The following is a 27,722-nucleotide window of genomic DNA, read 5'->3' on the forward strand; positions in this document are numbered from 1 at the left end:
TGGGAGTAAGATATACAGGCATTATCCACACGAGAAGAGCACTGCATTGTAATGGCCAAATGTACTACGTTGTGATTGGAATATCTTGGGTTCCTAGATTTGGCATCATATTTTATTCATACATAAAAACAAATGTTAGAAACCTGCTTTGATGTATCTAATGGTTGTGATAGAGCCTGGATATATTGTTAATCGGATCTCTATGAACTCCCCCTGAACAAAATGATTTTTGACAATTTATGGGTATGAGAAATATGTGAGGAGTTAACATGCTTTAAGAATATGCACGGAAATGAAGATTGATTTAGTTACTGCATAGTAAAAGCATCCAGAATGTTAGACGTAGATTGGTGATGACACCTAACCATAGAGAAAACTAAAGAAATGTTAGTGAGCTATCGGTGTATGTTTTCTATATACATAAATGAACATTAACAGGCAAAGGATAACTTCAATTGCCTAAAATCGTGTATGAATAAAGTTGTTTTAAGAATAAAGAAATAGCTACTAAAATTAGAATGTGAAACGTGAGCACTGAGATCAACGTGAAAAATAGATGTGATATGCGCTTTGTAAAGTTAAAATTTTGTGATGCTTCTAATTATTGAATGATAGAATGCGCTTGTAACATGAACCAAGCATTGAGTTACTAATAAGTGAATTAGCTATAAAGTGTTATAAAAATCTTTTTATATTTAGATTTTCCATACTTGCATAATGTAGACGTGATTATTAATGGGCTTAAATGAAAAATTAATGGATTGTATTACGATAACGTGAAATTCATATTTTAGCGCAACCACAGAGTACAGAGGCTGCATTTCCTAAAGGCCTAAAACTTTGTAGTCCTAGCACGAAATAATGAACTGAATAGTCTGAAGACTACGAGAACTATTTGTAAAGTTTGTACTTGTGCTCCAATGCTCAATAATTCCTTTCAGTCTTGTAACCTATTTGCCCGGACTTGCAACAAATTTGTTACTTTCTAGAGTACATGCTTGGGAGTGGACTAACAAAGGATGAGAACATGGACTTGCCTACTTCATTGTGGGTCCGCTTGCTGTCTTGATGACGACAGTTTGAGTGGAATGGGAGACGCCCTCTTGATTGATACTTAGACTTGCAGGACTATATCCCCCAGTGATTGTTTTAACAAAAGGAAAAAGGAAAAATCTGGCGGCGCACATTTGTGATAAAGACTACACGCTACTGGTCCCAGAATGCTTTGGGGGTGATTAACATGCCAGATTGAAATAAAAGAGGGATTACACCACTGTGTGCGTTGTTTTGCCGTCATTTCCGAATTGCCTGTGAAGAAGGGTTTCATAATCCGAAACGCGTCGGTTGGAAGTACGGGGAGTTACCTGCTAATCTATATGTGGTGAGGAGCAGTCCTGGGTGTGCCGGCCCCTTAGGGGCAACCTGGAAAAAAAAAATATATATATATATATATATATCTATACACACATACATACATATACACACATATATATATACATACACACACACACACACACACACACATACACACAGATTGTATTTTATTGTATTGTATTTTAATTGCATTTATATAGCGCTTACTTCCCCTGACGAGGCGTTGAAGTGCTTTTTCGGAGAGTAGCATGCTACTCTGGGACCCATAGAGGATTAGTGTTGAATTTGTATAGTGAAACATGCAAGTAAAGTGCATACTAGAGGTACAGTTGGCCAGGAAAAATTATAAATTAAAAACAACTGAAAGGAAGGCCGCCCTGCTGACAGAACAGTGGGAAACACTGATTGAAAGCGCTAACTTGAAGAGCAGTGGCCCCCTCTGGTCAGCTGTCAGGAAGACGCAAGACATGGGGAAACTTTATTCCCAATAAGCTGTAACATAACTAGCAGTAGTTGGGAGGCTCACTTTGCTAAAATATATGCGACTCCTCTCAATGAAGTAATCATCTCTACTTCGGAGGAGTTATGCAGCCTCAAGATTGCTCTCTCTGAGGTAGTTATAGCCATCAAAGAAAGCCTTGGTAATAAGGCCCCCGGTCCCGATGGACTTCCATAGATATTATTAAGCATAACACGGATTTATGGGCACCAATTCTTCTTAATGTTTTTAACAGTTTACCCATGGTGCCTATGCCTGAAACTTGGGCCACTAGTACCATAGTTCCCATTTTTAAGAAAGGCGATAGGTCAGACCCAGCTAACTATCGTCCAATCTCGCTCTTGGATAATACTTTAAAAATCCTTGGACGAGTTATTTATAATAGGATGATAGAGTGGACTGAAGACACTGAATTATTGGACTCGTGCCAGATGGGATTTAGGAGCGGTGTGGGCACGGTGGAGCAATTTTTAAACTTAAAATTGATAGTTGATAAGTATAATGTTGCTCGATCAAGTCCAATTTATCTCGCATTCATGGACCTTTCATCCGCTTTTGACCTAGTTAATAGATCCAAATTATGGCTTATGCTTTCTAACTATGGTCTGGATGAAGCTCTTGTAAATTTTCTGGCTTACCTTCATACTGACCTCAAAGCACAAGTCAGGATCGGGTCCGGTGGCGATGTGTCCGGACCCATAAAAATAGGCAGGGGGGGGGGGGGGGTCAGGCAGGGGTGCGTTTAAGACCCCTTTCTTTGGAGGAATCCTGTTCATTATTATTCTCCCTGGATACAGATGAATTAATCTTTCACACTAGCACTTTTGAGATTAATAGTACGCGCACGCAAAACGATGGAAAATCCCTGAAAATTATTTTATGAGATTTGCATTGAAAATGAATTGTCTTGATTATGGTGTTTTTATGGATTGTATTACTGTGTAAATGAATTGTTTTTGTTGTACTTTTATGGATTTTATGAAACCCGAATAAAGGTCTTTTGAACTTGAAGTGGTGGATAGGTTAGTCAGGTATTTGGATTCGGAAGGATAGAAGTGGGAAAAAAAAAAACGGTTTGTATTTATATAGCGCTTGTTAACCCTGATGGGGTGTTTAAGCACGCTACTCTGGAAACCCATAAAGGATTAATGGTGAATTAATATGGTGAAATATGAAAGTAATTTGAGTGGTGGATATTAGTCAGTTATTTGGAGCGAGAAGGATAGCGGGTGGATAGAGGGGAGAAAGGTTTGCATTCATATAGCACCTGTTACCCCTGATGGGTGTTGAAGCACTTTTCTGGCAAGCAGCACGCTTCTCCGGAACCCATAAAGGATTAGTGTTGAAAACTAGTATAGTGAAATGTGAAGTAACTTGAGTGGTGGATATGTTATTCAGTTATTTGGATAGAGTAGGGTAGGTGGCGGGATAGAAGAGGGAAAGAGGTTTGTATTTATATAGTGCTTGCTACCCCGGATGGGGTTTTGAAGCGCTTTTTTGGCGAGTAGCACGCTACTCCAGAACCCATAAGGATTAGTTTTGAATTAGTATGGTGAAACATGAAAGTAATTTGAGTGGTGGATATGATAGTCCGTTATTTGGATTGAGAAGGGTTGGGGAGGTGTAGAGAAGGGATAAAGGTTTGCATTTATATAGCGTTTGTAAACCAGATGGGGTGTTGAAACACTTTATTGGCGAGTAGCGCGCTACTCTGGAACCCATAAAGGATTAGTGGTGAATTAGTATAGTTGAATATGGAATTTGAGAAGTGAATATGTTAGTCTGTTATTTTGATTGAAAAGCATAGTGGAGGGATAGAAGAGTGAAGGATTTGGATTAGGTCATAGCAGTGGGAGGTGGCTTTTGGAGGAGTAAAAAGGGGTTTTAGAGGGGAAGAGTCAGAGGGAAGAGTTTAGAAAGGTTTGTTTTGGCGGATCAATATAGTAAAAGGTGTAAGATGATGCAAGGAGGGATGGATTAGGAGAGATTCTAGAAAGGATTATTTTGGGAATCATAGTAGTGGTATGGGGTTTGGGATAAATGAGAGAGTGGATGTAGAAGAAAGTAAAATACATATACTTACCTCCTTTATGGATCTAGATACTTTCAATGTACTTATGGATCTATATATGTATCAAAGATTTTGATAGAGGTACAGGATGAGAAATAGGGTAGTGCATTGGATATGCTTTTTCAGGAGAAAAGTAGCAGACACACAGGTCCAAGTACATGGAAGGTACATACATTAAGAAAAGGCTGGTCACATACAGGACTCTTAAATGCCCTTATCATGCAGTGTCCAAGCCCACTTTGACAATAAGGAGTCTTCCAAATTCAAACACTGCAAGCGAGCTGACTGAGTCTCTCCACGAGTGATGCCAATTTTTTTATAAGTATTCGGTTCTAAGATTTTCCATCAGCCAAGAATGCAGTGTAGCTGAGAAGGACTGTGTTCCAGAGTCTTGTCTGATTGCTAGCTCCTTGAGGGACGGGGGATGCGACTGACTTGAATCATGTCCTGTTGGGCAGTCTTGTGAGAGAAGAGTCCTGCCTGCTGTGGAAAACAGCACCGGAGAGAGCCCTGCAGAGGACTGCCTGAATCAAAGTCGAATTCAGGAGCACTAATACCTTTGAGGACTATCAGGAGCTGTGGTGAGAACTGTGCTGTATCAGGATACAAGGTCACCAAGATGTTGACTGAGAATATGGATGCAATACATACACACATATACATACATACACATATATACACACACATACACACACACACACACACACACATATATACACACACATACATGTGCTATCACTTGCATTGAGAAAGCTGCCACTTGCGCGGTGGAAGCTGCCGCTCGAGTAAAAAAATCTACATCGAGCCGCCGAAAGAAGCAGCGCCCTCTGGCGCCCCTTGAGATGTCATTCACGCTGATTTTACAGCGCGGGAGGAATTCCGGATGCTAAAAATCTGCACGAACAAAAGGGATGTAGCGAACTGCAATGCTTGCAGAACTACACGTAGCGCAGCAGTTTTTTTTCAGTACTTTGTGGAACTCCGCGTCGCATGACTCCGTGAATTCCGCCCCAGCATCCTGAATATATTGAAACAGAAACTTAACTGAGATACTGACGTATATGAAAATGTTACTCCATTACATCCTATGATGCTAAAGATCCTGCTATATTAAAACATTGTTGTCCGAGAAACATTTTAAATGAACATTTATATACTTCGGGAGTGGCGGGAGCTAGCTTGCTAACATTGCTATTTTTAAAGGGAAATGAGATTCAGTTCATCGATATTTTAGTATACTGACAAATTCTCATTAACATAGCAATTTATTTATCTGTACATTTGGCTTTGCATTGTCCTATTTTTTTTATACCGAGACCTGTAGGTTGCGCTTTATGGGTTCATAATATTTCTACATGTAATCTAAAGAAGACACAAATGTAAACAACGTACCATATTTATGAACATATAAAATTGTTTTAGAAAAATGTGTATTAATACACATGTTCTTAGGGAATCAACATTTAGCATAAAGACCTTTTATATTTAGGCAATACTAAACCTCACTCTTATTCACCTAGTTCAACGATGCTGCAGGATTACAGGAACCAAACGTACGTTTGCCAACACAAATATAGATCAGGAGTACATTTTATGTAGTTCACTAATAGGTGAAAAGAAAAGGGCCCAAAACATAATGTACTACAGCAACAAATGATGGACGGAATGCTGAATGAATCAAACATTCACCCCCCCTCCCCCCCGTCAAGAGATCTGGGTTGAATCCATTGTGATTTTGCTTACTATGCCACCCCAGTTTGGACCCAGCCACATGCAAATCAGTCTTGACCCTGCTCCTCGTGGGAACAGTCCAGCCCAAACTGCCAAGCCCAGGTCCTCCCGGGACTGGAAACAAGCATCATTGGATCGATTTCAGAGTAACACCCCTCATTAGCCAGGCTAGCTTGTTTCCATTGGCACAGCAAGCAAGGGACACACATCTAGGAATACCCATCCCACTTCGGGCAAAAAGTGCTGCAGCAACAAAGCTTTCCATCCATGATTCAAGCTAGCCTGGCTGATGAGGTGTTAACCCGAAACTGGTCCCAGGATGCTGGTTTCAGGTCCAAGGAGGACAACATGGTTAAAAGACATTCATATTGACAAGGCCATTAGCTAGGGCATTGCAAAGACCTATTGGCCTTGTCAATGCGTGTTCGGGCTAGAGGCCACTGGCTCGAAATACACTACAGAAACTTCTAAACTCAAAAGCATGGAAATGATAACAAATGCTTAAGTAATGGTTTTATTCTAAGCATTAAATTAAAGCATGTTTATAAACAAGGATGACTAAAGTACAAAGCTAGGAACATCGTTTGTTGGAGTAAATCCCACAACAGCAGATCAATAAACATTTAGGAAACAAGACTTTTGTTCAATCAGGTCAAACATTTGATCATAAAAGTCAGTGGCCTCATAATGGCGGGTTGAGGATGCTGGCATGTGCCGGTAGGGGGGCGGGGAAGTGGTGCAATGTAAAGAAATGACGATCGAACTAAAATTTCTATTTAGCTCTTGATCCAGCTATACAACATGAACTCAAGCTAGAACAGTAAAAAAATAAAAAGGAGCTATCCAAGAACGCTTTAGGACTTTGATTAATTTCTCATTAAATATTGATGCAGACAGAAAACCATGAGAGTTAAATTCAGATTAAAGTTGTGGTGGATGAACAGGATACAAATAACATGCCCTCAAGAGATCAATACACCAAATGCTCTTTGCAGGATCCAGGCACTCGTGAGCATTCAAATGAAATGTACACGTTTCTCTCCATGCAACACTCGGTCTTCGGTCATTTAAGCAGAGAGAGACAGACGTTCGACGCTTAAGAAGTGCCAATTACGAGACCAGTTCATAATTAGACAAAAAAAATTGAAACAAAAAACATACGATGATAACCGAATATCAAAACAGAGCTGCGAGACAGAGACCGGAACTAGAGCAATACTAAAAATAATAGCAAACAGGCTGCGGTCCACTTGTCCGATATTGAGGTCAGACGAGATATGGCTGCTCACGTTCAAAGTGCACACAGGCATCCACGGAGAGGAATGAGAACAGATGATGCCATTAGAAGAAGCCCAACAAAGCGACCGCCAAATGCAGCCCATTATTTCCGGCCCAGGAAGCCTTTTGAGGGGAAAAAGGCGCACAGCTTTCATTGTCTTCCGCATGTAGGGTTATTGTAATAGCGTTGCCTCGGTTTTGTCAGCTAGACAGATTTGCCAGGCACACAGTAAAATTGAATGACTGGGGATAATGCTGGGCAAAAACTGTGCAACAACAACTTTCAGAAGTTTTAACAGACGTTGGAATGTTAGGGGAGGGACCAACAGGGTGCATTGTGAAGAGTAACAACACTAGTGCTCAATGCAAAGATAATCGGAAGATAAACGTAACTGTGGCTAAAATATTAACGAAGGGGAGTGGGAGTTAAAACAACTGCACCAACATCTGTATTTATGGGAAGGATTTTGTTTTCTTATGGTCAGGGGAAAAAGGTGTAGCTTTAGGCTACTAGGGCTTGGTAACGACGGCTATATATCCTGTCTCTGCTAGGGTTACAGCCCGCCGTGCTCCTTCCTCCCAAATATGCATGCTCATGTTACGTGAAGCACCCCAGCTTCTGCAACTCGTTTGTCATCTTCATCATACCGTTGTCATGGCGATGTGAGCCACTCACACAACTCGGCGCATAACAGTTTTCGAGTTCAGACACCATGTGGAAAAAGCGGCGAATTGGGACATGTCTTCCAACATTCAGACAAACAAAAATACATGGAGATCGAACATTAGTAAAGGAATTCAGCTTTTAAAATTAAAAATGACAGGTAATTAGAACTACTCACATCTTCCCTATGGCCATGGTGATCAATGTTTGGCACTACAAAACACAAGCTCTGACCCATCTGTTACAATGTGTTAGACCTCACATTCTTGGCGTGGTCTCCCCCTAAACTTTTTGCCTTCACCACTTCTGCTTTGTTGGACTGGTTTGTGTTAGCTTTATCACTCTGGGCATTTTACAACTGCAAAAGTGCTTGTGCTTTCTCCATTAAACATGTTAATATAGGCATACACCTAATTGGCACATTTAATTTACATTTAGGTCCCTAGTTAAGTGATTCTACAGGCACCCACGGCTGGTAAATTAAATGCTATGAACGAGCCTACAGCACTCATTGTGCCACCCACTGAAGTAGCCTTTTAAAACAGGTCTCAGGCCTGCTAATGCCTTTTTGACATAGCATTAATACACCTTTTGCCAGTCCTAAACCTTCCTTTTAAAAGGTATACTTCTCCCCTAAAGTAGGCCTTACAGGCTTTTAAGGCAGGGTGCATTTTATTTATAAAGTAGGACATGTAGGTTTAAGTTTTATTTGTCCTAACAGTGTAAAAGTCAGAAGTCGTTTTCTATTGTTTTAAGGCCTCTCTCACCCATTGACTAACACTTGGTTACCTCTTTACATTTAATAAATGGCAACTTTTGATTGGGAGCAGATAGAGATACGGTGTTTACATCCAAATGAATTGCAATTTAAAATCCTCCTTTATCAAAAAACTCAGATTTATGTCATAATTCTAAAAAATTACACTTTTGGAAAGTTGCCATTTTATAGTCCTAACCGTTTGTGCACTCTGCCAGTGTCCTGGACCAAATGACTAGGTCTGGCTCTGCTGATTGGATCTGTGAATTCCTCCCAGACAGTGACACAAAAGGGGACCAAGTTTGGACAGGAAGGGCCATCCAGTCAAGATGGCTGGGTGTGGATCTGTTCTTAGCCCCTTTAACACTTCAAAGGGCTTGCCGTCAGCAAAAACAAAAAGGAAAGTGACACTAGTCTTGGTACCCCAAAATTCTTGGAGCCTAGACAGGGGAAGGGAAGAACTTTGCAGAATCAGATGTGAGGTGGTGTAGGGAATCCACCCACTTCATAGGCTTGCACCAGGTATAACTATTGACCCTGCATAGCCACTCTTCAGTAAACTCCTAGACCTGTGGCAATCACAGAAGGACTGTCTTACCCCAGAGGACCGACCTGCTACTTCAGGACTATCTTGCTCTTTGAGAAGGAGTGTGGACCTGCTCTCTTCATCTCAAGTTAACCTGAGGAACTCCAAGGGTCTGCTGGCTGATCTTCTGTCCAGGCTACAGGGACATAAGCAGCTCCAGAGGTCTCTGCAACTGCCCAACTGACAGGTTGCATTGGACCTGCAACTAGACCTGCTGGATGGAGTGAGCTCCATTTTGTACTTTTTTTTTTTTTTTTAAATGGACTTTTATATAGAGTGAACTTGACCCGGAATCAGGTATCGGAGCGCTTTACATAGCACCAGTTGTGTTACATGAGGACACATTCATTTTTGCTAGGCACGCAGAGATTAAGTGATATGCCCAGAATCACAGGATGTTCAGCATCATTGCCAAGACTTGAACCCGGTTCCCCAGATTCGAGGTTGACCACTCTAACCTTTAGGCCAACTCGTCTCCTCCTGAAGCTCAAGAGGTGTTCCCTCGGGTCCTGGACTCTTTGCTAACATCAGCTGAGCTCCTTCTGCGACAAAAAAGTGAAAATCCTTTAGTTTGGGCTCTTTCAGGCCCATTCATGCCAAGACTCTTCAGCCTGTGATGACCAACAATGCAAAGTTCTGGTGAACCCGAAATTACACAATACGGCGACTGCCAGTGATGACCAGCAACACAAGACCTGCACTTTGCACTACTTCAATGACAGCCCATGGTGACTTTCCATGTGAAGACCCAGCAACAACCATCCGCAACGCCATACCGGCTCTTCGTACTACAGTGACGAACACCAGTCATGCTCCCCCTGTTTATCACAGTTTTGTCCACTAAAAATAGAGTTCTTCACGTCGGACTTTAAAAGGTAACTATTAGCTGGACTTCCCTGGTCCCTCTGTCTAGCCTGTGCTCCATCACAGTCGGCCTGAACATGTGACTTACACCCATTCTAGCACAACCAGATGACCATGAGTGCCACTTTGTGCTTTTATGTGCTATATTTACTTAAGAATGTAAAACTTAATATCTCCGGTTCAACCAATTGGATTTTTGTCATTCTGGTATAATTTTATTTATTAGACTGTATTCTATTTTTCTAAATTGGTTTGGGATCTTTACTGTGTTGTGTTTATTACGGTTTGTGTGCTGCATGGATACTTCACACTTTGTCTCCAAGTTAAGCCTGGCTGCTTTGTACCAAGCTACCAGAGGGTTAGGCGCAGGTTAATTTAGATACTTTTTTGGTTCACCTGGACTAGTATTGTGGTTGAGAACAAAAACCTTGAGCTCCACAAAAAATAGTTCAAATCTTGATGGATATTAGTATTTGTTGTTATTTTGTTGCTCCATGCTCCAATTCTAGCCAACATGCATTTTACCTGTTACCAGACTTCTTCAGGGCTAGAAATCACATGATACAACTATTATTAGTTTAAGGCAAATCAGTGAAAAATCCATACATAATTTATATTTAGGACTTGCATCGTGAGGAGACTTGATGGCCTTAAAGAAATGGGAAAGTCTAGAAAATATATAAAGATAAGGCAATAATGTAAAGTCCAAAGTCCAAGTGTAGTCCATAGATATCACACGTTATATCCATCTCCCAGTGCAAGGAAAATACCATCTTAGAGGTAAAGACAATATCTCTGTAAGAAAATTGTAGATGATCTTTCAAGAGTGATAGGTTAGAATCATTGTCAAGCAAGTTAAAATGAGCATCCACAGGTCGACCCTTAAGTAACAATCTGCCTTAATTTCATCCATTTCTGGACCTGTGCACCTTCATACCAGTTGCCTAGTTATCAACATTTTAATCAATATTGTGGTAGTTGACTCAGTGGGGTTTCCACCCCACTCAGCCAATAAACCCATTCCTTAAACATGGCTCCAGCTACATATTTCACACCTTATGAGTAGCTGAACAACGATCACAGTGAGATACATTTGGTAGGCGGCCATTTTAGTATGCAAAGCACCACTTCTATGTAAGGAAATTCAGAACTGTAAAGTTTTCGGACTTGCCATCCAAGTGAAATACCCATCTATTGTTTTTTTATTGGACAGTGGACAGCCGAGTCTTCAACAAGTTAGAATACTGTTCTATACCACCCTTTGTAGCCCAAGGTTCACATTCCACGAGAATGCACCCTATTGCAAGGTACTTTAGAAAACTGTGATGGACCAGGCCATTTTGTTTAGCTTTCCACTTTTGTTTTAATTTACAATGCCAGTACACTTTAAAGTAAGGTTTAGCCTAAAAGTACAATAAAAATAACAGAATGGCCCGGTTTCAAACCAAAAAAAAAAAGACCACATTCATCGTTATTATATTTGATCACTTTAAGAATATTCGGAATAGCCCTCAAAAAACACTTGTTTTAGATTTAGCCCCAAAGATGTTCTATTCTTAATGGGATTTTACGAATTGCAAGTAAGTTTGTATAATCGTGCACAAGTAATTGGAAAAACTGTTTTCAAAGCTAATCAAAAGGTTAACAAAAGTCCAGCTTACTAAATTTAAAAAAAAAGCCAAACACATTACTTGCCAGTCTGTTCTTCCTGTTTTGAGAACACGCGACGAGGGCAAAGGTCAGTTTCCCCAACTAATGGCTACTGCAGCCCATAAAATGAGATGGGGTGGAGAATAGAGGCCCTGGAGAGCAGCTGGCAGCCATTTCCTGTGACAGAACCAGCTGTTCTACTGACAGGTGGTCAAGAGGATGGTGGGAACTGTTTCCCATGTTCCCAGGTCCCATGTTCAACACAAATAGGACTTAATCATACTGACAATGGCGGCTCTGCAAAGTGTAGTTATATTTCATTTACAACTAAGGCCTTTTGGAAAGAATAAACAACTTTATTCAGTTCTCGGAAAGTGTCACGAGACAAGGAGCGATACATCAGAGGGAAAGGGCACAAAGGCACAGAAACATTCAAGTGTAAGGCTTTTCTCGTGTCTCCCATGACCATATTTTCAGGAAATACTAGCCCTCTTTGCGAACATGACGCTACTACTTCTGTAGACCCACACTTCTTGCTATTACAGGTTAAGAGAGCCGCAAACAAGAGAAGATTGATTCAAACAGCACAGAGCCTGCAAGCATGCAGGTGGAAAGCCGATACCTCCAGCAGTGTCCTTCTCTACATGGCCAACCCTCAGTGACCACAAATGCTTCTATGACACAGAAGCGAAACAGCAACCATTTTTAATGTAATAACCACATCAACCATATCAATGTTCCACCGCCGAGTAAAAACCTTTCATCAATAATGATCCGTAAAACCCCAGTACATTTTTCTTTAAAACATTATATGTTGCGGAAAGGTGGAAGTCCCAGACAGCCTGTGCAGCCGTGTCATTATTTCCTGGTCCATGAAAGCTCACTTATGTTTCATTTTTAGCAACATTTTTTAGGGCTGTTGATGGACCCCGAAAAACTACAAATTGGTGCTCATCAGGGAATCACCTTTAGAATTTACCGAGAGCAGATGATAAACTGGTCTCCTCTCCTAGTAGTCTAAGGCACCATCTAACCCTCCTCCTCCCCCCAGACACCCACTTAAGAAGCTCTGTTTAAATGCAGCATACCCACTTAAGAAGCACTGTTTAAATGCAGCATATAATAGTTCTTTTCAGGTGTAATGGATAACTTCTAGGCTCCCCGTGTTAAGTCTCTAGTGGCTTGAGCTGCACGCAAGCCCTTTCACATTGATTTTTGAGGATACTTGTAAACGTTTGCAAAAGTCATGGACGTTACTTTTCACAATACTTGATCAAGACATTCATGCATGATAAGAGCTTCACAAACACTTGCTGTGCACCCGTCTTTACTTTTACCATCAGTGTTTATTTTTGCAAGGATGCAAGTTGAGGATGCATGCTATCAACAGGGGGCAACCATTGCATCTCTTCCTCTGCTGGTTCTTTATTTCTGTGGCAGTCTGGGCCAGTAAGCAAGGCTTTCTGCAAGAGCAGCCAGTGGAGGATATATCTGGTCATCTGCATGTAGGAAGTTCCCACTGCAATCCCGCTAGGAGCACTTTCCCAGAAACCTCTATGAAAGGGGTGAACTATCTCATTTGCTGAATTTTGCAAATTTGCAGGACGCCCCAACTCTGACAGGCAGAGGGTCATGGCTCAACTACCTGAACCAGACCATATAAGCTTGAGCTGCCCTTCAACTTGTTTAACAGCTTTTGGGCACAGGCCTACTGCTGTCCGAAAATCCAGAATATAGAGCTGAGTGCTACATCTTTCCTCCTGGCTCGGAACCAGCATGAAGACCTCTTTTGGAGTTCTCTTCATTTGCCCCGATGCTGCTGTTAATTCTACCTGTTTGGAAGACCCATCAATCCAAAGGAGTCCAATAATAGACACAGCGCATTAAAACCAGTGCACTGGGGGCTGCTGTAGAAACTACAAGTGCAAATGCACGTTAGCGGAGAGGTGAAGCTCTAGTGGGCTGCCCGCTGCTGCTAATGAACCTACCCAAGAGGGGTCCTTCAGACAGAGTTTATAGATTCAGAGAAACCATCCGGAAGTCCATGTACCCTCAAGAGAGGTCAAAGGAGGCCTGCCCAAGAAACTACTGTTATTAGTTTAGGGGCGCTGAGTGGGTGACTCAACCTGGTAAGCACATTTCCTCTGTTCGTTAACTTTTGTTATTTTCATCTTTATTTAACCCTTCTACTTTTTGTAGTGGTGCAGAGCATGGATTCAACTCCTGCCTGGCCAAAACCAATACCTTTGGGTCTGTGGGCTTGCACTAGTATCAGTGGATAAGAATGTTTTAAAACCCAAAAACATGGTGTTCGTACCAGCTGACAAAACAAAAATGCCCCAAACATGAGAGATAAAAAGGTAAGACATGAGCTCTTTGTGAAAATGATTAGCCATTTGACATGGAGTCCGTAAGGAGACTATACCAATGCTGGGGAGCAAGAAGAGTGGCCATTCCACCATGTCTAGACTGACTAAAATGTGAAAAGTCAAACACAAAGAGATCCACAACTGAGGGGGCAGAGGAATATGCAGATGCACTTTGGCCAGCCGCAGTCCCTGCAGGTAATTGCGGTGTGGGGTATTTAATTTTTCCTCAGCATCGTCCCTCGAAATTCCCCCTTTGCCAGCCCCACCACCCCAATGCTGTTACCTGCACAGACCGCGGCTGACTTTGGCACAGATGCTGTTGGACCATACCTCATAAAAGAGCCAAAAGGTGAAGGAGTGATTGCTTTGAAACTAATTTAATGTTACACAGAATGCCAAAACAGTAAGTACCAGGTCTCGGAGACTTGCTAAAATTTTGAAAGACTGTATGCCATCCTGCCTGCTATATCCTGTACTAGTGGCAACAGATGCCTAGTCCACACTGATCTGCAAATAACAGTAACTGTCAGCTTCCAAAACAGAAGCACACCAAAGCTAAGTAACAAAGGGCAGAATCTTCTACAGCAGCAACTTGTCAAAATGGAAGCCATGTTTCAGAACTTGACTGGGGATGGGGTGAACACACCTCACTTGGCAATCTTAGCTTATCACTATTGTATCCCCATTATCAGAACCACAAGACAAAAATCTCCCACAGTGCCCCTTGAAATGAGCTAACCTTACTAAACACACACACACAAGAACCACACAATCAAAATATGAAAATATAAGTACAACCACTTCTACTGCGTGCTTATAAGTGGCAGATCCACAAAAGCACATCTCAACGACATGTTCATCCTCATTAGTGAAAATATTTTAGACGCAATCTTCATCACAGAATCATGAATGAATGAACAATCCAATACCATCTTTGACCTCCTATCACCAGAAATCCATACAACGCACAAAGCAGACAGACAACATGCAAGAGGAGAAATCAGATGCATGGTCACCACCGCACAAACATATGATACCTGAATCTAGTCATTTATCTCGCTCACTTCCCTACTGTGTAAATATGCACTCTATTCAGCACCCACATAAGACCAATACCAAAGTAATAGAATAACTAATACATGCTATCACTTAGAAATGTATTTCTAGGCTAGTTCAACGTTGACTGGGGAAAACCAAACATTTTCTAACATTAAAAAAAATCTAACCTCTTTACTCGACCTCATGCAATCAGTCTCGTACCACACTCATACAAAAGGCAAAATGCTACACCTCATACTCTATGACAATACACTTACCTGACCTTCACCACTTTTGACTAAGGCTGGCCTGACCACCGGCCTATTCCATTTCACATTCTTACCAGCTCTAAGCCTCACACAATAAAACATCTGATAACCAGATGATTCATACAGCCAATGAGAAAGTCCACCTCCACAAAACATCACTCCTAAGTATGAACTTCACGACCGCCCCACAGAAGCAACAACTACATTAACTGTGACAATGTGAATATCATTAGCGCTACAGTTGAAGAACTAACCCATCAACAACTGAAAATTCTCCACAGCAGACCTAGTCGACTACAGTACATTGGATAGCCAAAGCAAGAAACACGTGTAAGACAGTTAGAAAAAGGATTGCAAAATCTCAAGACAACCCCAGTTAATGTCCAAGCTCAGGCAATCAACAAATAATGTCTAATTGTATTTGACTCCGTGCACAGATACTCTATGCTAGCACATCAACAACTCTCAATTTAACACAGAGAACAACCTTTTTATTACCCGACAAAGGAAACAAATGTGAGGAATTCTTCATACACTTCATAGAAAAATTCCAACTGATAAGAAATAACTTTCACAGAAATTCTCATACTTAAAAAGCTTTTCATTCATGACTATGGAATTGGTAGAATCAATAAAAAACCTAAAACCCGTAAATTACTTCCACAATGTTACACCTGCCAAAATATAAAGGCCTATTTCCCTATATTTCAGGACACATGGTGCAGTCTGATAAATGCCTTCCTGAATCAAGGTATCTTCCAGACTCGACTGACTGAAGGCTGGCCAAATCACCCTATAATCAAAAGTCTAAGCTACTAATTACCCAGGCATCAAGTTACCATCAGATATTAAATCTGCTGTTTCTTGGGAAAGCCTTAGGAAAAATAACTGTGGCAAACCACCTAAACAACGTAATCCCGAAATGGCATCTATCAATCAGGATTTAGACTTGGCTTCAGCATTGAAACCACAACTCAAAGTACTGAACAACATATTCCACATTCCAGATAAAAGTGTCTCATGCATGCTAGTCTTGCTAGACCTATCATCAACCCTTGATGCAGACTATCATCGAAGAATACTGCAGACTTTATGAGACCACATGGGCTTTGCCACAAGGTTATATCCTAGTTCAAATCCTTCTGGACAAATAAATCTCCAGAATTCCTGTTCCTTCCCTCCATCACACAACAACAAATGGGATCTTAATCTGGAGCAATTCTTTAAACTCAAGTGTTTCTCACCAACATTTTCATCAGCAGCCAAGCTCCACAGTATCATTCTGGACTTGAACCTCGTACATAAACATCACATCAGCAATGTGGCCAAATCTGCAAACTATCTACTCAAACCCTCAAAACATAACACCTTAACCCCCCTCCCCCACCTCAAATCCTCTGAGAGCAGCAGATAATGTGTTCATTGTCTCAAGAGTCTACCTAGGGAATGCCATTTTAGCAGGAGATCCACAGACATCCACTGCCCTACTTACAGACATTCTAAACGGAGATACAAGTCTGGTACACTCTACAGGTAGACACAATCACAGTTTCCGGAAACTCCCTAACCTATTTATTTTCATTTTTTCATTTCATATGGCGCAACAGCTACCCGGAGGTTTCCCGGCGCCCACGGACCCATGCAGGGAAAAAAGAAGGAAGAAAGAACAGAAAATCAGAGGTTGAATAATCACGTTTTGAAGCTTTTACAGAATTTGGCATAATTATGTTCCTAACGAAGTCGGAGTGGGAGAGAATTCCATAAAGATGGAGCCAAGTAAGCAAAGGACTGTCCACCCATTCTAGTGAGTTTAATCCTAGGGACAATAAATTTAGCCTGTTTGACTGATCTAAGAAAGCGAGTAGGAATGTAAGGGTGAACTAAGGTAACGAAGAGCTGTACCGGTGTTAATCCTGTGCATGTATCAGAGGGCTTTGAATTTAGAACAGTTTTCTATCTTAAGCCAATGTAGGTCCCGGAGAGTCCCTGTGATAGATGCCATTTGAGGAAGCTGACAAAGAAGTCAGGCTACCGAGTTTGGGACCATTTGCAGCCTCAGAATCACCGCCTTGTTGGCACGTAAATACAAAATATTACCGTAGTCCAATCTGGACACGATCAGGGCCTGACCCATAGTTCTTTGTGTCTGTGGTGGCAGCATCCACAGGATTTTTCTAAGCCATTTCAAAATTAAAAAGAAAGTGGAGGCAACCTTGACCGATTGCTGTCGCATAGACAGTTGATCATCTATAGTTATGCCAAGGTTGCGAACAGATTGCAAATGGATGCCCTTCCCCAACCTTCTCAAAGGCCAATGTTGTGGGCCCCAGAGAGCTTTATTTCCACCTGGAATTAGGAGTTCCGTTTTTCCTCCATTAAACTTCAACTTGTTAGTGTGCATCCATCCAGCAATTTCTTGTAAGCCTGATTGAAGAGAGGATACCTTAGAAGTGTCTTTAGTAGTTAGGGAAAAGATGAGCTGGGTGTCATCGGCGTAAGAATATATGGTTAGCCCAGCCTCTTCTGCTAAGGTACACTGGCTACTCATTACAGCCAAAATTATGTTCGAAATGTGTGGCCATGCGCACAGCCATTCGCAACAAGGTCCTGTCCTACCTTACAGATTATACATACTCCTCTCCACTGGGAGATGGGTGAATTAAAAAGTCAGAAAACCTTTGTTCTAAAACTGCTTAATTGCATAACAGCTATAGCACAAAACAATACTTCTTCACCTGGTCAACCACTGCAGCCTGGCTCTTGCTGCTTCCAAAAACTGACCTCAATTTTGATCTTTTCTAAGCAGCTCAAAGGCTCAACTCCATTGACTCTTGCAAGGTTTAGCATCAACAAAACCAATAGCTTTCTTAATCTTTTCTATTAATCCCTCCCTCCGCATATCTATTTATATGAATATTATTGAATTCTCACACAGACAGGTATTCAATCAAAACGTAGAACCAGTTTGTAAGCATCAGCGTAAGAGAATGCATTCACATTGTAAAGACCTGATTATAATGTGCTGCCTGTCGTCAACAAGACTTTCCCCAAATGAGAGAGGATCCGGCATTTCACTCGATGGTCACCAAGTATCAAGGCATTCCTAGATGGACAACAGTAACCCTAAACCCAGGATGGAGACCCACTAGTTCACTGGTACACATCCAAAACACTGCTCCGCTGCTTTGCATGTTACAAATTACAACTTATCATCTGCTTCTGTGTTTACTTTGTTTCAGCTTCCTTTCCGGTGGCTGACAAAATACATTTGTATGACTTCATAACAAAGTATCTCTATGTTGGCAAGAGGATTGAGATTCTACACTACTAGTCTTTCAAAGAAGGAGTTCAAAATACCTCTCTGTTACTTTTCAACTATAATATATATTTCTGGGAATATATCTTGCTTTTCAACCTCGCCTTACTGCCTAAAACATCTACTTTTCTCCCACCCTACGCCGTTCACCTCTCCTTCTCTCTGTACTCTATTTTTCTTCATTCACCTTGCTTGTGACTATCCTTTACTGTTCACCCTTCACACACCTCAATAGTCACCTGTCTCCTACTTTAAGATATTTCCACCAAAAACTAAAAAGTTAACTCATACCTTCTGTTTTGTGACTTTTTACTCCCATTCCATTTGTTCAATTCCTTCTTCTCTGTGCATCTGCACCTGGTCCTCGTGCCATTTATATGGACAAGCTTTTTTGTATTGGGCTTTGGGGGTAAAAGCACTTTAAAACCAACATTAACCATAGTACTCTTAGGTATCATTTTTGGAGTGCACGTCTAAACGGTTTCATCTTTACAGCTTCACAGCTCATGAAAATGTCCAAATAACTGGGCACAATATTCAGAAGAAGCATTTACCAGCGACACCCACAGAGTTAAATGTGTGTGTCCATCCCAAGACTCACGTCGCTTTCTATATGGATTTGTTATATTGCTAAATAATTGAGGTCACCTGAAAGGCTCCAATAGCTTTGTGCAGGCTTGCCTTTGACCCTGCACAGCGCTCCACTGCTTTATCAGCTAGGTTTGAGCTATACATATAACACAAACGAGAATGCTGCGAATAATTAACAAAAATACTAGTTCAGCACTTCTACTTTTCATAGTTCCCTTCTTACTCATTCGACAGGGTCACCTCGTAAGTCCTTCCCTGCATGTTACTTTATTTTCATGCATAGCAACTGCCTGTGAGATCAGGAATCACGACCACGATTTGCTTTTTCAACAAATACATGTTTTTACTGTCAACATCTCTACCCCAGTTCTTTCTCGGTCTCTCTGAATTACCCTTTAAATGACCCCTTTATTAAACAAGGAGCAGGCTGCTTTGTGTGGGCTACTTTTGAGCAGGTCTACTACGGTCATTACATTGGATACACGTGGGTGAATTACAGTGTTAGTGCCTAGTGGCTGCTATAACCAATTCTGCCCTTTCAGAACTATTTCCATCTGTTGCTGTAATTTCTTCTGCCTCAGAAATGCACACCTTTGTGCTTTTACTACTGCGGTCTCCTCTGTTGAGGAATGTTTATGCTCTGAAAGAGCTAAAAATACTTTATTTTCAATGACTTCTTGGTGACAAGATCAAGAGATTCTTCCCTTTTCAGAAGGCACACTGTCAAAAGCCATCAGCCTCACAAAGTTGCCTCTTACAAAGCCTTGACCTGATTTGCACTGCTGAAAAAAAATGTTGTAAATATATTTACTCATAGGGGCTTTCAGCCAGTCTACTTCATTCACTTGTCTGATATATGATCATTCTTATTTTTCTCCAATTGGCGAAGCATATAGCATGGGAAAAAGGGTCAGTCCACTTCAGCACTTGGTTCCTTTGAGAGTGACGACATTCTGCTAAAGCACTGCTGTTGAGGGAGCCATTGTAAATTAATAAGATGTATGCACTATTGGTAGTGTGGAGATTATTAATCTACACTCTAATATTATATATACACACATATTTATATATACACACACACACACACACACACACACACACAGGATACCATTGCCTTTGAAACGATTTTGGCATTAATTTATAAACTAAAACAACAAATTAGTTACATAGGTCTGAAAATATCTGGACTTCCCTCAGACTGCCCACTGCCAGGATCCCTCCTGCACTGCTTCCTCCAAGGCCTACCTGTATGTTTGTGGATAAATGCCAAATCCACAAGAAGACCTAGCCATTGTCCTCACTAATAACATCTAGACATCCTGGTTGGGACAGACGAACAATGTAGAATGGGTGACAACTGCCACCTAGGTAACATGTACTGTAGGGCATCACTCTCTGCTCGCATCCACGAAGGCCAGTATCGCTCATCCCTTACGGTAAGGAACGAAGATGCATCTCAATGACATGCCCATGTTGATGACCTGCTCAACAATCAACTGCGTACACACCGGACACCAATAAAAGGATGCTATGCATGCCACCCACTCACGTACGACTCAATAGACGATGATAGTATATACCTCAGCATGCAGAACAGAGCTACCTCGGACATATTTTCAAAGTCATGGTGAAGTGTACGCCAACCAACTGTGCATTCTTGATTCATCCAGCATGTTTGCATGCTTACTTTGGTATTAAGTTACGTCTGCTTCGAAAAATGCTTCATATTGTTTTATTCCATCTCATGCAACTGTGGTAAATCATACTTTAAAGTGTGTTACATGCTTGAAACTGTGTATGTTGCTCTAGCCTATATACCAACGCATTTATACTAACGCTAATCTATATGTACCAATAAAGAAATAGCAAAAAATGATAGAGAGAGTAGATTGAACCAGAAACTAGCAACATTATGGTGACTATGTATTTTTCGCAGTGGGGTCTAGTGTGGGGCCTGCTACAGACAGCGAAATGGCGGCGTAGTTTATCTCGAATGTCAGCAGGAGAGATGCAGGCTGCGTAATGTAAGTTAAATAAAGGAATCATTTAAGACTGTATACTCAAAGTAACCAGATTCATGCTGCGAATATAAACACTGACAGATGCACAGTACATAAACTGCACAGAGCAGCTCGAGTCATGTTTGGCATTCTAACAGCCCCCTCAAACTGACACGCAGAAATACGGACAGCGATGCGCAAGAATTTTTTCAAGATAGCAACAGATCGCCTAAACAAAAGTCAAATAGAAACCGAACTGGCGTGTATTTGCTTAGCAGGGGGTTTCATGTCTAAAAATACTCAGTGAATGTTAAAACTATTCAACACACACTGCAGTTAACTGCTTGGACTTGGCTGGACTGGAATTGCGATCACAAAGTAACCCAGCATTTTTCTCCAAAGCAATCAACATTCCTAATGCAAATTAACTAACATTGGTTAACCATTAATCAGTTGGACAATAACACCTTCAGACGTTAGTTAACCCTGCAATACAAAGAAGTGCGGAGGAACAAGTCAAAGGGGAGATTTACTAGCCAAGAGCGCCGGAGAAGAAGCAGGCTTTGCATTCGTGATTTTGCATTCAGGCATTTTCACTTGCTAAAGATGCCAACCTCTAAAACTTAGGCAACTCTGTGTAAACAAAGACCGCTCTGAGCTCTGCATTCTGGAACTGGGAGGGGAGGCAGGGAGATGCCCTTCTAGGTCTAACATGGCAGAAACACGAGTTTCCAGCCAGTGTGGCAGTATAACTGCTAGAAATGGGCAAGGGTCGTCACGGACATGCTGGGTACAGGAGGTCACCAGTTCGTATCCCTGCAGGACAGATTCAGCCTGCCATGCTTTCGGGGTTGGCCAAAGAGGTTGTGCATTGGGAGGATTACAGGAAGTGTCTGAAAGAGACACGTTCGTGAGATTCCTTACCTTAGAACATCCAGAGGCCTCAAACTGGATCCGGAAAGTTTTGTGTCAGCAGTACCTCTGCACATCAGTAGGTGGCGTCATGCGGCGCTGCGTCAGTCGCTGGCGTCGTATGCGCCGAGAGGACATCACGGAGTCTACTTAGGCGCCACCCATGCGCGCTGATGTCAGTTTTCTTTTTCCGCGCCAGCAAGCGCAGATCCGGTTAGAGCACGTACCCTAGTCACTTTTGACTAACTTTTTGAGACTTTTGTCTCTCATTCTTTTGAGACTTTGACTCCTGGTACCACATAGGAATGCCTGGGTTTAAATCCTGCTGGGCCTGTCGCCGTACGATGTCGGTAGCTGACCCCCATGGCGTCTGTCTCTACTGTCTGGAGCGCAGCCATGACACCCGGACATGTTCCGACTGTCTGCCCATGGCTCTGAAGGCTTTGCGGGAGTGGTCCTGAAAGCTGGTGGAGGCCAGGCAGTCGTCTCTGTGCTGTTCGAGGTCCAGGGGTCGCTCGAGGGACCGACCGCAGAGCCATCATCATCGCTCCTCTGGGTCAAAGTCTTCACCCGCAGGCTCGGATAAGAGACATCACAAGAAGAAGTCTAAGAAGCGTGTTCGCTCTCCCATTTCCCCCCCATCAGTCTCCAGACGCAGAGGAGGGGGCCAGGGGTCTTTCCCCTGCGGCTCAGTTGGAGCCTGGGAGTCCCGCGGCCTACCCGCCCTATCCAGGTCCGTTTGCGACTCCGGGCCAGGTGCAAGAGTTTCTTACCGCCATGGACCGCCTTTTCTGGCCTGGGGCTCCCGCCGGCACGCCTTTGAGTCCCGCGGTCCCTATTGAGGGGCCTGGTTTGTTGCCGGCGGCAGCTTTGGTCCCGGCACTGCAAGGTCTTCCGCCGGCTGCTCCAGCGCCCCCTGCGACTCCGTTCCCGGCGCCGCAAGGGGTTACGTTTGTCCCACCTCTGCCCTTGCCCAAATTTCCGGGCAATTTTGCTCCGGCTTGGGACCCTAATTGGGACATGGAGCCGGATTGGCACCAACCGGCACCGTTGGAGCATTTGTTTTCCCCTGTGCCTCCCCCGCCACCTGTGCCTCAGGCCGTGGAGGAGGGCGATGACTGGGAGGGGTCGGAAGACCCTCTTGCATGGCAATGCGAGTCTGAACATGAGTGAGCGGAGGTCTCGGAGGATGCAGGTGGCCTTGACCTCTCCACTGAGCCTGGTTTTGAGTCTCCTCCCGCTGTCATGGAGGAGGGCGCCACATATACTGTGGTGCTCCGTAGAGCAGCTGAGGCTCTTTACCTTGGTCTGCCTACTGTCACTCACAAAACTAACCTCCGTGCTTCAGTCGGCAGCAAGCTCTATGGAACCTCTGCTTCCGTTTAATGAGGCCTTGACGGAGGTTTTGATGAGCACCTGGTCTAGGTCAGCCACAGAGGTTCCTGTGGATAAGAACGTGGCCAGGCATCATCGCCCGGCACCGGGTGCCCCGGCCTTTTTGACAACTCATCCGACTCCGGAGAACCTGGCCATTCAGGCCTCCACTTCCCTAAGTGCGTTCCCCTACCGCCAGATGAGGAATCGAAAAAGCTGGAGCAGTTTGGCAAGAAGTTCTTTTCCTCTGCCAGCTTGGGGCTGCGGTCAGTCAACACTGCATGTCTCAAGGGCTGCTACTCTCATGCTGTGTGGGGCACAGTGGTGCAGACACTGCCCCAGTGCCCGGAAGAGGTTCGGGCTAAACTTTCCCAAGCTGTTGCGGAGGGGAAGGATGCCTCAAAGTTCGCCATTCGGAGTGGACTGGACACCACGGATTCTTTAGGAAGAGCGATCTCCACGACAGTGGCCCTGCAACGCCATGCCTGGCTGCGGTCCACTGGGTTTTCGGGGGACATCCAGAGTTCCCTCATGGACATGCCCTTTGATGGTACTCGCCTGTTTGGCGATAAGGCACAGTGCGCGGGAGCGTTTTAAGGACTCTCTGGCTACGGCAAAGTCCTTGGGTCTCTCTACCACACGCCCGGCCACTTCTACCGTTCGTTCTTTTCGTGGCCACAGAAGGGGTGCCCCTGCACGCTCGTTCAGCCAGAAGCCTGCGCAGAACCAGACTCAGCGCGGCCATGGGCATGGAGGCCGCCGTGGCGGCACAGGGGGCCAGCGTGCGGGTCAGTCCACCTCCGCTCCAGCAGCATCTGCCTCAAAGCCTTCCTAGTCCGGCCTTTGGGGTGCACCCCACGCCAGTGGGCGGCAGGATCCAACATCACCACCCCCACTGGCATTCTGTCACTTCAGACAGGTGAGTGCTGCAAATTGCCCGGAGGGGTTACTCCCTCCCCTTCAAGTCTACCACCCTACCATGCCACCTCAGTTCCACCGCATGTTGGGGGATCGCTTTGCACTTCTCCAACAGGAAGTCACAGCCCTCCTGGCCAAGGGGGCCATCGAGCGAGTTCCTGGGCCAGGAGTAGGACGTGGTTGTTATTCCCACTACTTATAGTCCTCAAGAAGGAAAAAGGGGGCCTGCGCTCCATCTTGGACTTCAGGAATGTCAATCGTTTCCTCTGGAAGGAGAAGTTCAAGATGCGGACTCTGGCTCAGGTTTTTGCTGCCCTCGACCCTGTAAACTGGATGGTAGCGTTGAACTTGCAGGACGTATATTTTCACATTCCCGTCCTGCCGGCGTTACCTGCGGTTCACGGTAGGCCAGGAGCATTTTCAGTTTGCCGTACTCCCCTTCGGGCTTACCAGCGCCCCTCGGTTGTTCACGAAAGTGTTGGCAGTGGTCGCAGCTCATCTGCGCAGTTCAGGGGTGTCAGTCTTCCCCCTACCTCGTCGACTGGCTGGTTAAGGAGGGCTCACCCCAGACAGTCATCACCCACCTTCAGACTACGGCCGACCTCCTTCATTTGCTGGGGGTTTCCATCAACGTGCCGAAGTCGCACCTGAGTCCCTCTCAGAAGCTCCTCTTCATCGGAGCGGTTCTGGATTCGACGCGGTTTCGGGTTTATCCTCCCTAACAGCGAGTCCGGGATATTCAGGCTATGATTCCGATCTTTCAGCCTCTATCCCGGGTTTCATCAGGACGACCCTCCGGCTCCTGGGCCTGATGGCCTCCTGCATCCTCCTAGTGCAACATGCCAGATGGCTTATGCGGGCTCTGCAGTGGGACCTGAAGTTCCAGTGGTCACAGCATCAGGGAAACCTGTCCAATCATGTCCAGATCTCGGGAAGGCACTGCACGACAATTGCAGTGGTGGCTCACGAATCGCGATTGGGTCAATGGCAGATCCCTCTCTCTTCCCCAACTGGTGCACACAGTAGTGACAGATGCGTCCCTCCTGGGATGGGGTGGCCACTTGGGAGAGGCGGAGACCAGAGGCCTCTGGTCTCCGGCGGAGTCCCAGCTCCATATCAACCTTTTGGAGCTTCGGGCGATCCGTCTTACACTGAAGGCATTCCTTACCCCTGTCCGGGGAAGTGTAGTGCAGGTAATCACTGACAACACCACCACCATGTGGTATTGCAACAAACAGGGTGGCGTGGGGTCGTGGACCCCATGTCAAGGGGCTCTGCGCCTCTGGACATGGCTGGAACATCAAACATTACCTTGGTGGTTCAACACCTGCAGGCTCTCGGAACGCCAGGCCGGACGAACTCAGCCGCCGGTGCTTGATGGATCACGAATGGCGTCTAAACTCGGACGTGGCGCAAGGTCACTTTCTGCACTGGGGAGAGCCTTGGTTAGATCTATTCGCCACTGAATAGAACGCGCAATGTCATCAGTTCTGTGTGTTAGAATATCCAAGGCGGCACTCGCTCGGCGACGCTTTTCATCGCGAGTGGAGTTGCGGTTTGTTGTACGCCTTTCTGCCTATTCCACTTCTGCCCAGAGTGCTGAAGAAGATTCGGCGCGACCGGGCCCAAGTCATCCTTGTGGCTCCGGATTGGGCACGAAGATACTGCTGGGCTATTAAAGGTTATCTTTCGGCCATCTCTGCCTTTCTACGGCTTCCAGATATGCCTTCTGTCTTTAAGACCCGGTTGCTAACCGTTTCCTGAAAAGCATTACACACATGTTTTCTCCCGTGCCTTTCATAATGCCTCAATGGGACTTAAATCTGGTCTTGACCCATCTGATGAGCGCTCTTTTGAACCCCATAGTAACTGTCCTTTACGTCTTCTCACTCTAAAGACTGCTTTCCTGGTAGCTATCACCTCTGCCAGAAGAGTGAGTGAGCTCCAGGCTCTTTTTTCTAAACCTCCTTTTCTTTCTGTTCACCCAGACAAGGTGGTTTTAAGGACCCGTCCTTGTTTGCCAAAGGTTGCCACGCCCTTCCACATCGGGCAGACCATTACTTTGCCCACCTTTTTTCCACCTCCGCATCCTTCAAAAGAGGGAGAGGCTCCACCGTCTGGACCCAAAACGTGCGCTCTCGTTCTATCTGAAGCGCACACAACAGTTCCGGGTGGTTGACCAGCTCTTTGTTGGCTACGTGGGCGCCAAAAAGGTCGGGCCATACACAAACGAACCATCTCCCGGTGGGTCGTTCTGTGCATCAAAGCGTGTTACTCGCTGGCTAAGAAGGAGCCTCATGTGGGGCTGCATGCCCATTCTACCAGGGCGACGGCGGCCACTACTGCCTTGGGATGCGGCGTTCCCTTGCAGGACATTTGTCAGGCAGCTACATGGCGGGCTTTGCTGCACACGTTTACCAAGCATTACTGCCTTGACAGTCAAGTCCGGAGAGACTGCTTCTTTGGCTGTTCTGTTCACCGTGACTTTCTGGTGTAATCTTACTCACAGACCGACCACCAGGGTTGGTATTGCTGGGGTATCTATTCTAAGGTAAGAAATCCATCACTAACGTGTCTCTTTCAGATGCACAAGTTACTACTTGTGTAACAATATATCTGTAAGAGACATTAGTTAGTGATAGATTCCTTACCGCCCCACCCATCCTCCCCGTTCTGCAAACTGATTATGGTTAAGGTCATCCCTTTCAGGGTCCTAGTTTCATGGCACCAGTGGTCAGTTTCTTGCATGGCTCTGCGTTCCTGGCGCGGAAAGTATTGTACAGAACTGACGTCAGCGCACATAGGTGGCGCCTAAGTAGTCTCCGTGATGTCATCTCAGCGCATACGACAACAGTGACGGAGCCGCACAACGCCACTAACCGACTCGCAGGGGTATTGCTGACGAAAAACTTTCCGGATCCAGTCGGATACCTGGGGATATTCTAAGGTAAGGAATCTATTACCAACTAATGTCTCTTACAGATATATTGTTACACAAGTAGTAACTTGTGCATTATGTAGCAAATGAGCCCCAATCATAGTGTTGGAGCAGTTGTGCAAAAGAAAGCTCCATCCACCACTCTCACACTGTACCCACTGGACGAACGTGTCAGTGATATGTTTTCCACTGATAACACCAAACGTACTAGAATGAACGCCCATGACTGCGGGAAGCATTTAGCAGACCTTCCCCCAGAGATAAACAGTGCTGCTTAGCCACTCAGCATCTAAAGACCACCATGGCTCTCAGCTAACCACAGCAACAGCACATACATTTAGTTGAGCAAACCACCTATACTTATCTGGGACTACCCATAGCCCAAATGTACTAACCATCATGGCACTCCAAGCACCTTTTCACTGCCCACACTACCACTGACTTCAGCACTTGAACCCCATACCGCCTAGTATGCGGTCTGCTTGAACATCAAATCATACCTCCAATTAAATATTCAAACTCT

The 27,722-nt window shown here is 44.2% G+C and overlaps 1 protein-coding gene across 8 annotated transcripts in view; it reads right to left on the bottom strand.

The window, feature by feature from the left end:
* The window catches only part of FAT1 (FAT atypical cadherin 1), a 277,803-nt gene that overhangs the window by 179,375 nt on the left and 70,706 nt on the right, over positions 1 to 27,722 (bottom strand). The window lies entirely within an intron of this gene.

Source organism: Triturus cristatus, chromosome 2_2 (assembly GCF_964204655.1).
Source record: "Triturus cristatus chromosome 2_2, aTriCri1.1, whole genome shotgun sequence".
Classification (NCBI taxonomy): Eukaryota; Metazoa; Chordata; class Amphibia; order Caudata; family Salamandridae; genus Triturus; species Triturus cristatus.